The sequence below is a fragment of the Hemitrygon akajei genome, chromosome 11, assembly GCF_048418815.1.
Source record: "Hemitrygon akajei chromosome 11, sHemAka1.3, whole genome shotgun sequence".
Lineage (NCBI taxonomy): Eukaryota > Metazoa > Chordata > Chondrichthyes > Myliobatiformes > Dasyatidae > Hemitrygon > Hemitrygon akajei.
In genome coordinates this window covers 27,629,681-27,641,372 of record NC_133134.1, presented here as the reverse complement: position 1 = coordinate 27,641,372, position 11,692 = coordinate 27,629,681, and positions in this window count along the sequence as shown.

Below are 11,692 nucleotides of genomic sequence, written 5' to 3'. Positions count from 1 at the left end.
GAAGGAAGGAAGGAACTTTTAGGAAGGTGGATAGGATGTTAATCAGCTATGTTATTTTATCCTGGATCTTATCAAACCTCTTGAGTTTTGTTTGAGGTCCACTCATCTAAGCAAGTGGAGTAATTCCACCAGTCTCCGGACTTGTGCCTTCCAGATAAAGGGAAGGTGTTGGGGTGTCCATACTCCGGTGCTTGAACAGAACATACATTCCATCTCTGGCATGGATGTATCAGTGTCCAGGCACAAAATGCTGCAGGTGCCTCCACGGCAAGTCCGTAAGGGAATAAAATGTAGAAGTCTTTCTTCTTGGGTTCAGGTCGGGTTTTAAACCTTAGAGGAGGAGTGGGAGAATGGCTTTCAGAAGCAATCCACATTTATCAAATATATTCAGGAAGCAATTTTCCTACCTGGATCTCAATGGGAAACAGTATTTGAGGTTTTTGCACTTAAGCAGTGACCTCTTCACTGAAATCTCCCATTATCTGCAGCCACAAGTGCTGTCTCAAAGTACGACAAATAGCAAATGGCCATCGGCTGTTACAGCTCTGCTGCAACAAGTAAACAGAGGTATCTGAATTGCATTTTGCATTAGTGAGATCACAGACGCTCTTGATCTGAAAAGAACTTTGCCTATAGGTACAAGGTACCATTGATTACACACACACACACACACACACACACACACACACACACACACACACACACACACACACACACACACACACACACACACACACACACACACACACACACACACACACACACACACACACACACACACACACACACACACACACACACACACACACAGAGTTATGAGGCTGTCATGGCTCAACTCTTCCACGTTCTGGACCCAAAAGGGTTTTCACTCTCCTGATGTCCAGCTAGTGCAATGATATGGATTGATGCCCAGTATCCTAGAAGTGAGCATCTTGGCTTGATTCAGCAGTGCTCAACCACGCCGACTGCATTCGAACACTGATGCAACCCAATTGCACCTGGTTGCCTGGGCTTTCCATGGGTGCATGGTCCATGAACACTCCACAACCAGTGGAAGACCAGAGGTATACCAAACATGATAAGAGTAACTTCACACTTGCATGCTGAAATGGCACCTTTGTCCATACTGCTGGGGACAACCTGTGCTGTGCTCAACAACATGGGGCTCAAGGTTATAACAGTCTGCTGCACAGCCTTGCCAACAGCTACAAAGCCAGAAGGATGACGATGAGGTGCGGGAAGAAGAGGAAGCAGGTGCGTGAACCAAGTCAACCCATTTCTGTCCGGGTTGAATGCTAATAACCAATGCCCCATGTTACCATCCCTGTGAAACCCAGCACGAGTCAATCCATTACAAGTACTCCAAACATTTGACATGAGGTCACGACTTACATATGAAAGGTAATTAATCAATGTTTATCAGCCGTTCATGTGTGTTTCCCTGTCCTGGTGCTCCTACACACTACTGTCTCTGTGGGTTCAGCACCATCCAGTTAAAGACCTCTGACTCAGCCATGACCTTCACTAGCTCAATGGTGAGTATGAGTGCGGCCTGCAGCATCTTACTGTGGGTTCTCAGCATCTGCACCATGTGAATGGGAGGATGAACATTGACAGCAGTGCCTCAGCTGTCCTAGTAACCTTTGGAGCTAGGCTGGTGTGACGCACTGCAACCTCTATGTTACCATCTTTAATACCACTTGCATCTCCTCAAGAGCATTCAGTGAGCATTCTAAAGTGGGAGCCCCTCATCTCCCACAACATACCATTCTTCAGTTACCAATGTCCAATTCACTGACTGGTGGCACTAGCTGGAGTTCTCTGCTCTTTAACACGTGCACTTTAGCATTAATCAGCACAGAAAACTTTAACTGGATCTGACCAGTCACAATCATGCACAGCCCCCCACGCTGGTGCATTCAGCCAATGCATACTGAAATCATTCAAATACAAAAGCAACAAGGGGTGACTTACTGCCTGTGGTCAACCAGTGGGAGTAGGTTAACCTCACATCACAATCCCTCCAATTGAGTTCTGGGCCTATCAGACTTTAATTCCCCCTCCCCAAGGCTACATACATTTTGCTGTAATCTGCAAAGCACTTTTGATAAAAGACAGTCAAAACAAAGGACATTTGTATTGCTCTCTGTAAGCAGACTAAATGATATTTTCTACCTCTTCCATCCTTCTTGTGAAAGGCACAAATCATCCTGAGTAACACTTTGTGGACGGTGATTCCTCTCTGTTAGACAGATGTGCAAGCTGAGCAGATCCAGAATGCTGGAAATCGCATCTTTCAGATCATATTTTAAAATGAACCTCTCTGTACTTTATTGCAGTTAGAGCAAGAAAGCTCTGGCCAGCTTTAGGTCCTTTAGCTATCACCTCCACTAACTGGTCATTTATCTTCGTTCCAAATGAAACTCAGTGTTTACAGATTTGCATTTGTATTTATTTATTACTAACATCAGAAGCAACACATCAGTGTCACGGTGGTTACTGACTGGACTACACCAAAGGGCAGAAGGACAGCAGACTCTCTCTGTCACGTTGGCTGCTGGCACCGTGTGGCAGATGGCAGTCTCTCACGGTAAGCGCTGTCAACCGCTCGACTCCAGGAGCGGAGGACGGGCAGAAGCCACATGAAGAGATGTAAACAAGAGGTAGGCACAGGAATACCAACAGAGACTTGGGGGCACGACCGAGCGACACAGAAGACAAATCGCTATCCCAAATACCCCATCTTCCTGCCACCCTACCAGGGATAAGGTTCCTTGTGTCTATGCCTACCACACCACCAGCCTCCACGTCCAGCATGTAATTCTCCGAAACTTCCGCCACCTCCAATGGGATCCCCCCACTTTCTGCTTTCCGCAGGGATCGCTCCGTACGCGCTCCCTTGTCCGCTCATCCCTCCCCACCAATCTCCCTCCTGACACTTATCCTTCCAAGCAGAACAAATGCTACACCTCCTCCCTCACTACCGTTCAGGGCCCTAAACAGTCCTTCCAGGTGAGCCGACACTTACCTCTGAGTCTTTTGGGGTCATTTACTGTGTTCGCTGCTCCCAGCGTGGCCTCCTGTACATCAGTGAGACCCGACATAGATTGGGACACCACCTTGCCAAGCATCTATGCCGTCTGCCAGAACAAGCGGGATCTCTCAGTGGCCACCCATTTTAATGCCACTTAATCATCCATGGCCTCCTCCACTGTCATGATAAGGACACACTTAGGTTGGAGGGACACCACCATCTGGGTAGCCTCCAGCCTGCTGGCATGAATTGTTCTCCTCAGACTTCTAGTAATGCATCACCCCCCCCCCCCCCCTTTCCCTCTCTCACCTTAACTCCTTGTCTACCCATTGCCTCCCTCTGGTGCTCCTCCCCCCTTTTTCTTTCAGCCAATCAACCTCTCAGCTATTTACTTCATCCCACTCCCTACAGGTTTCACCTATCACCTGGCGTTTCCCTCTCCCCTCCCTTTTAAATCTACTCCTCAGTTTTTTTTTTCTCCGGTTGTGTGAAGGGTCTCGGCAGGAAATGATGACTGTACTTTTTCCCCCATAGATGCTGCCTGGCCTGCTGAGTTCCTCCAGCATTTTGGGTGTGTTGCTCCACTATCCCAAACCAGTAGGACTCTTGTTTAGAGGATACTTCAAATAATCATAGAAGCCGGGCAACACATGCTCATTATGATTAACTTGCCAGGGATCAGCCAAAACCATTTGGGTTTAAGGCTCTAACAATTAGTAAATACAGGTGCTCAAAGAACCCAGAAGCCCAACACTTTAAGGCAAGCCACAGAGCTCATTACAGTCAGGTGGAATTTGTTCCAGACAATATTAGGACAGTCTGGTGATGTTAAATGTTATCTATAATTACTGGCCCTAGTAATTCCCAACAATGTGAAGGTCTTTGTTTATAAAGTTGCTTTGATATAAAACATTTTGAAAAGGTTGTCTGCAGGTTGCTCTGGATCTTAAACATGCTCTGGGGATGGGGGAGGGGTGCGTGAGCGACAGTCCACTCCTGAATTTCTAATGATCAACGCTGATTATTGTTCTTGTGTTTAAAATGCTTTTGTGGGATTGTTGTGGGAAGTTCCAGTTCATTTACTGTTGCATTTTAGCTTGGGTTATAGTTATTCACTTGTGTGTTTGTGGGTCACCAGTGTGTGTGATGGTCACCTCCCCTGTCTGTATGAGACACCGGTTCACCCCCAGGCCATAGCGCCCAGGCTGTTTTTGTGTTTATCACAATAAAAACGATTGTTTAATGAGCTTACTTTTCTGTCTTCGTGGTCCGAATGCTCGCCACATTGGTGTAGAAACTGACGATGAGATTGAAGAGCTACGATGTCGGATATTGCGCCGTCAGACCCGGGGAATAAGACGACGGACCGAGTAGTGACTTCTGGGCGGGACACGCAGGCGAGACTAGGATTGAGGTCCTGGGATCTGAGGGTCGTACCTTCCCAGTGAGCCTCGACAGAGCGAGCATTCCCAGGCACCCCAACCCGGGGGACATGGCAGAGCGCATCCTCAGCCTCCCTCATGACCCGGTGCGGGGAACCCAAGACACCGCAGCCATGGGAGGATGGGTGCCATGTCAGATGCCACCGGAGCGAGAGGAAGACCATCGGGCCTCGGCTTCTAGCGCTACGAGGTCCACCCTGAATGCAGCAAATTCATCCATCATCGCTGGCCGAGGTGCTACCAGAGGCAGAGCGGGCAGAAGCAATTTCAGTCGCCTGGGCTTGTGTCACCGAGGAGGCGCCCCTGAGCAAGGCCTGACTAGCAACACGCCGACCCCGCTGAGGACCACGAAACAATCCCTGCTACCAGTGAAGTGAAGTGGGCCATATGGCCTGGAACCGTACCATACCAGCGCCACGCCACAGCCATCAGGAAACGCCATGCGGGCAGAATCTGTCCAGTGTTGCCTCTGCGGGTGAGCTGTTTGGGTGAAGAGCAAGGCTCATACATGGACTGCGTGGTGGAGGGCATCAGATGCTGTGTGTTGGTGGACATGGAGTAAACCATCACCATCATCCATCGGACATCCCTGCCCGTGTGGTCAACGACAGTGGTCCAGCTGGCTACGGGCACCGGTGACTGTGCGGTGATGCGAAGGAAGAGGGGGATGCGCATCGCAGTGGGGGAAACACAGAGGAGCACGGGGTGAAGCTCGCCGACATCTGAGAGTCGTCCTGCATCATCGGGCTGGACCTCGCTGGGGGCCCACGTGGATAAGCCGGGGGCAACACTCGACCTCGGTGCCGAAGCCCGTGACTCTCTGACGGGGCAGCTCCAGAAAGCAGATCAGGCAGAAGCAGCAACAACCACCACCGGTCTCCGAGCGGCCCGCGGCAGTGCAGCTCACCCCGCAGCGGCCCGACGCTACACGGCTGAACCACGGGCTGTGACAGCCAGTGACGACCTTCCCACCATGGACCACCGGCAGCTGTGCGGTGATGGGATCGCACTGCAAACGTTGCAGCACTGCACCAACAGCTCTACGTCCTGCCTGTACCCAGGCCAGTAGAAGACCGCGCATCTTGCCCAACGTCTTTACGACCCCGAAATGGCCGGCCCCCACCAGCCCGTGAACCGAACGCAGCGCGAAGCCCCTGGGGGACCATCTGTCTTGACGAAAGGTCTCGGCCCGAAACGTCGACAGTGCTTCTCCCTATAGATGCTGCCTAGGTGATGGGATCATTACTGCGCCGGAGTGGGCACTGGACTCCGCTCTAGACCCTGAGACCAAAGCCCTGTACTCACAGTGGGGAACACTGGAGATGCATGACGGACAACTCCTGCAGCAGACACGAGGAAATCTGCAGATGCTGGAAATTCAAACAACACACACAAACTGCTGGTGGAACACAGCAGGCCAGGCAGCATCTATAGGGAGAAGCACTGTCGACGTTTCGGGCCGAGACCTTTCGTCAAGACAGATGGTCCCCCAGGGGCTTCGCGCTGCGTTCGGTTCACGGGCTGGTGGGGGCCGGCCATTTCGGGGTCGTAAAGACGTTGGGCAAGATGCGCAGTCTTCTACTGGCCTGGGTACAGGCAGGACGTAGAGCTGTTGGTGCAGTGCTGCAACGTTTGCTCGTCCCAGAAGGGGCCGGGCCGCCAGTCTAGGGTGCCAATGCAGCAGCACATGGTGGGGCCCCAGTATGGGGCTTCTGACTGCATCTACGATATTGTATATGAGTTGGTTCTCTCCCCAGGTCATAGCGCCCAGTCTGTTTCTTTGTTTATCACAATAAACACGATTGTTGAGTTTAGCGAGTTTGATCACCTGTCATTAATGGACTGAATGTTCGCCACAAGAGTTGAATAATGTAAACATTTGGTTTTCTCGATCTGTATTGGAAATCCTGACCTGAAAAACAGTCTGATGGGTTTAGGCTTTTACTGTGTTGTGGAGTTACAATCACTGTTGTTTATTATACAAGGATGAAAAGAGGTCAGTGTTCTTCAGATTCTAGGTTGTGTAATGTTGTTACGATAAATATAGTTCCGTGGTTCACACAAAATGAGCATTAATACTTGCAGTGTTATTACTCAGCACTGAGGCTATGTATGCATCAAAAATGGCAAATTACATTAAATCACATTTGTAATATGTATACTGTAGTTGTGTAAACAAAACAGAAAACCAACTTGGGATTCAAAAGGAATAATTTCAGGAGCTGAAGCATGTTATTAGAGCTGACCAGAAGCTAAGTATCGTAAGCAGAAAAGCATTTCCAATCTTATAACTTGTCCAGATGATTTTTCCTATCTCATAACATGCCCCACATACCTCACACTTTAGGTACAGAAACTTTGTCTGTCTGCGAACACTTTAATGTGTATCAAGTCACTATGCTTTAACACTAAAATACCGAGAAAATTGTACTTCCAATCAATCAAAACCTGGGGATTCACTTTCTTCTTCATCTTTGCCTGTAAAGATTAATTGTTGTTTCCTGCTCCAGACATTCTTTCTGCTGTTCTTTAACTGTACAGCCCAAGATCAGCGGCACCTGTTATCACTGGTATTATCCTCCATTATCAGAATTGCATCAGCCAAGTTTGAGGAAGCTTCTCTTCTTGGTTCAGTCTTTCTATTATTCCACAATTACGCTGGAGGTATTGGCCCCTTTCCCATTTTTCCTTACTCCAGTATTTTGTGTATTCATGATTTTTTTGGGCACACTGTGCAGTTGAATCAATAACCATTCTCAATTAGCCCATTCTCCACTTCCAGCCATCCCCACTTTAAACAGATGGCATCCATATCAATATTTTGCCCCTCTTTAACTCTCTATAACACTCATCAACCAGTGTGAATCCAATACAATTTCTGTCTTACAATTGATCAAATTGAAACACTTTATATCATGTCTTTGAGACTATTGTATGAAACCTATCTCTGCATTTGTCTGGCTTTGGCTTTTAACCTGCTCCCTTTCCTCCCTTCTTGGTTGCAAACCCTTCAGACACTTCAGCTCCTAGCCCTAAAACCCCATCCCAAAACATTAACATTTTATTCTCTCTCCGTCTACTTGAGAAAGTTGTCTTAAACCCAATTTACAGAACAAACCCACATATACTGCCAACTATCCAACATGGATTTGGCATCAGTTTTAATGTCCCCTTCTATGAAATAGAAGAAACCAAGTAGGCTCGCCAGTGTTTTCAGCCTATTCTATCATTCAGTGACATCATTTTAAATCCGGAATTTAGCTCAATCAACTGACTTTAACTCCACATTCACTTTAGACAAACCTACAGATTTATTCATTCCAAATTCAAAATTATCAACAGCATTCTTTGTGTTGGTGAGTTTGATTTTCTGTTCTTATTTAAAAAAAACTTTCTGACTTCATTCCTTTTGTCCTTTTCTTATTTTCACTTAACTTAACCTCTTCTAAATTATTTTGCTACCAATTTCATTCCCATCTTTATCTCCATGGTATTTCACTTTGTAAACTTTCATTACTAATTTCCATCTTACATAAAACAGAACGTGTTTTCTATGATATTAATTTAAGCTTTATGAAATAAAATAACTTGAGCAATGGCCCTTGAATTACTGCAATTATAATTATACAGATTTATTCAAAGATATTTAGTAAATATGCAAATAAAAATTTTATTACCATAAATAGTACAATTACCAAAAAATTGATAAGCCTTAATGAAAAACAAATGAATATGACACTACCAAGAAGAATCATGCTGTTTGCAGCCACAGTATACTAACAAAGAGGAACTAACCAGTATTATAACAACCTCGGTACAATCTGGCTCCAGTCAGTTCCTGTTACTTTAATTGGCTTTAATTTAATGGAACAACAGTTCTTATTTTGGTTTACAGTATCTATAATAAAAATTTGTCCTAAATTTGGTGTCAGCATTCTCTGAATACTATGCCAACATTTGGCAGGATCCTCTGATCTAGGTAATCAACATATCAGTCCTAGTACGTATATTTGTGTAAGCTATTGCAAAAACAATGTAAATTTTATGTGGCTCATTTCACAAGATCTAAAAACATATTTTAAGGTAGAAAAAGCAGCAGCCAATCAGCATTCAAGTGTCTAACAATCTGAAAATATCGGGTAACTCATTATTGATATTGGCTGAGGAATAAATATTGGCCATTACAGTAGGAAAATGACTGTTCCTCAAAATATTGCCACTTGGACTTGTTTGTGTACCTCTGTAACACTGCATCGAAAACTAATCAGAAGGAGCCGTAGAGCTGTTTCAAGAGCCATTCCCCAAAACATCACTTGTGTATAATTTTTCTACTTCAGGGCCACAGGACATTCCTCTGCCTAATTACAATTGTTTATTATTAGGTTTCAGAATTAGTACCGGTAGGTCATTACTCCATCAGATATGGTCATCTTCAATTTAATTTACTTCAGTTTAATTATTAATAAAAAACACTTCCTTCCTCAGTAAGAACAGCATATGTTTATGTATTTAAAATAATTGTCTTCTAAACACTTTTCTACAGTGATTATTGGTTGGTAACTATATTTTCAAAAGGGAACCACTGCAGTTGCCGCACTTCCCTTCTATACTAAGTTTAAAATGTCAAAAGCATCTGCTGCTTTAATAACACTATTGAAAATTACAACTGATCTACAAGCAGGATCACTGACTAACATATGGCAGGACAAAATTTTAATGATATATTATGCCATTTATCAATAGTTAAATGTTATTTAAAATTTTTTAAATGTTTTAAGAAATATAGGATTAACCATATTTAATCTTTTTGAATCAAATAAATTACAATTTTTAAAAAAAGGGATACACTGATGCATCACCGTGGAGCCTCAAAATAACAAGTAACCTTGCTAAATTGCTTATTTGCATATTGCAGTGCTATATCTCAATCTAGTTAGCTCAGCACTGCTCTATAAACATACTGACCAGCTACCCCTCTGAAACAAACCTCCTTGTAAATATGGTATAAGGAAATGGAATACGAAACAGAATTGTCACAAAGAATTAATCAAAATTATCTATGATTTCATTTCTACTAAAGTGAATTTCAATCTCTTATATGTATACCAGGATAATGTAGCCCATACAAAGTGGCTTGACCACGGGTAACCAACCTATAATCCTTGTGGGAATGGGCAGAATTGGAGTGGAAACACATTTTACAGTTTAGTACCTTAAATGAAAGATGAAATCAACTGGTTAAAGCCTTAAGTCCCACACCACCAAGTTCAAGAACAGCTGCTTCCCTTCAACCATTTGGTCTTGAACAACTGACAAAACAGTTTAGCAACACTATGACCACTTTGCACTAAAATGACTCTTCTTTTTGTTTTGTGTCCTTTGGTGTAAAAATGTTTAGTTTTTTTGTTTATATACTTTGTGCCTGCTGCAAGTAAGTTGCACCTGTGCATACATGTACTTGCACAAGACAAAAAGTGACTTTGACAATAATCAGGCATAAAATGCCAGAAACATGCAGTACCTGTGGCCTTCTACCTAAAATCTACACTCTCTCACATACTGCCTGACCTGTTGAATGTTTCCAGCATTTGTTTCAAGTTTCAGATTCCCAGCTGCTGCCGGTCTTTATTTACTTTTGTTTATGAATTATAAATCAAACTGAATTGACTGAAGTCACTTGCAAATACAGTACATGCTTAACAGTGATAGTACTTCGAATGCCAGAGATTTGCAATCTTGTACAATTTAGCAGCTATTTATCTACTATTTAAAACATTTGGTAGCATATAGATATAAGAATGAAGCTGCAATACACAAACCAAGCATAACTTGGGCCCTCAGTCTCAGTTCCTGCTGCAGAGGGGCTCAAGTTGACACCATGATCTTCATCCACTCTCAATGTATAAACTAAGCAGCCTGCTGATTTATGTTCCCAAATGAGTGCATGATCTGCTGCGCTTGAGTGATTAACATTTGAAAGCATGCCTTTTCTTATCAAATCCATGGAATCATCTGTAGCTGGCCCCAATCTGGATCTTTGTCCTTACCCCAACACTTTTTTCAGTCTTGGCCTCTCTTGGTAATGTGTAAGGCAATGAAACCTGTTCTATGGGTTGTCAGTACCTAAACTAACACCACTGCACCCTGGACTAGCCTAGATGAGAATAGTGTGTGGATAACCAGCAGTCAGCATACAGAGAGGTACAGCGGCTTGTGGACTGGTGTGAACACAACAATTTGAGTCTCAGCATGGACAAGACTAAAGAAATTATTATGACTTCAGGAAGATCCAGGCTGACTCCTCCCTACTGCACATCAATGGCTTCTCTGTGGAGAGTCAGGGGCACCAAGTTTCTTGGAGTGCATATCATGGATGATCCTACCTGGTCCCTCTTTAGTCAAAAAAAAGCATAGCAGCACCTGAAGTTCCTGAGGAGATTGAGGCAAGCGAGGCTCCCACCCCCCCATTCGACCGGAGCACCATCAACAGTGTCCTGACTAGTTGTATCACCATCTGGCATGGGGGATGACAAGGCATTGACGGCAAGGCCCTGCAACAGATCACAAGGACTGCCGAGAGAATCTTCGGTGTGTCTCTCTCCCCTCCTATCCAGGGCATACATCATATACCACTATGTTTACAGAGCCCTCAGCATTGTCAATGACCCTTCCCATCCATCCTACAATCTCTTTGACTTCCTACAATCAGGTAGAAGGTACCATAGTATAAAGAATAAGGACTTTTAGGCAGGGTAACAGCTTCTTTCCCCAGGCTGTGAGACTTCTGAACAACCTGCTACCACCCAGTACACATTATTTATGACAATGCCAGTAGCATTATACTGCCTTACACTTAATTATATATCATATGCACTTTATATCAACTTGCACATCTACATTTATTATCTGTTAATATTGCTATTATTATTTGTGAGCTTTATGTATTTTTCATCTTGATCCCATAGAAACATTGTTTTGTTTAGCTGTACACATGTGTACGAATGAATGACAATAAGCAAACTAAAACAAAGACCTATAAAAATGATGCTGAGATCCCTGCAAATCAATGGTTATCTGGATACAATTCACCATGCTTGAGAATCACATTCACCCCACATCAGTCAAGACCTGGGTCATTATTTATTATACTGCAATGTAAGATTCCTCAATATTTTACTGAAGATTTCATTCTGTGACTCTGCCACCTTTTTCTCAT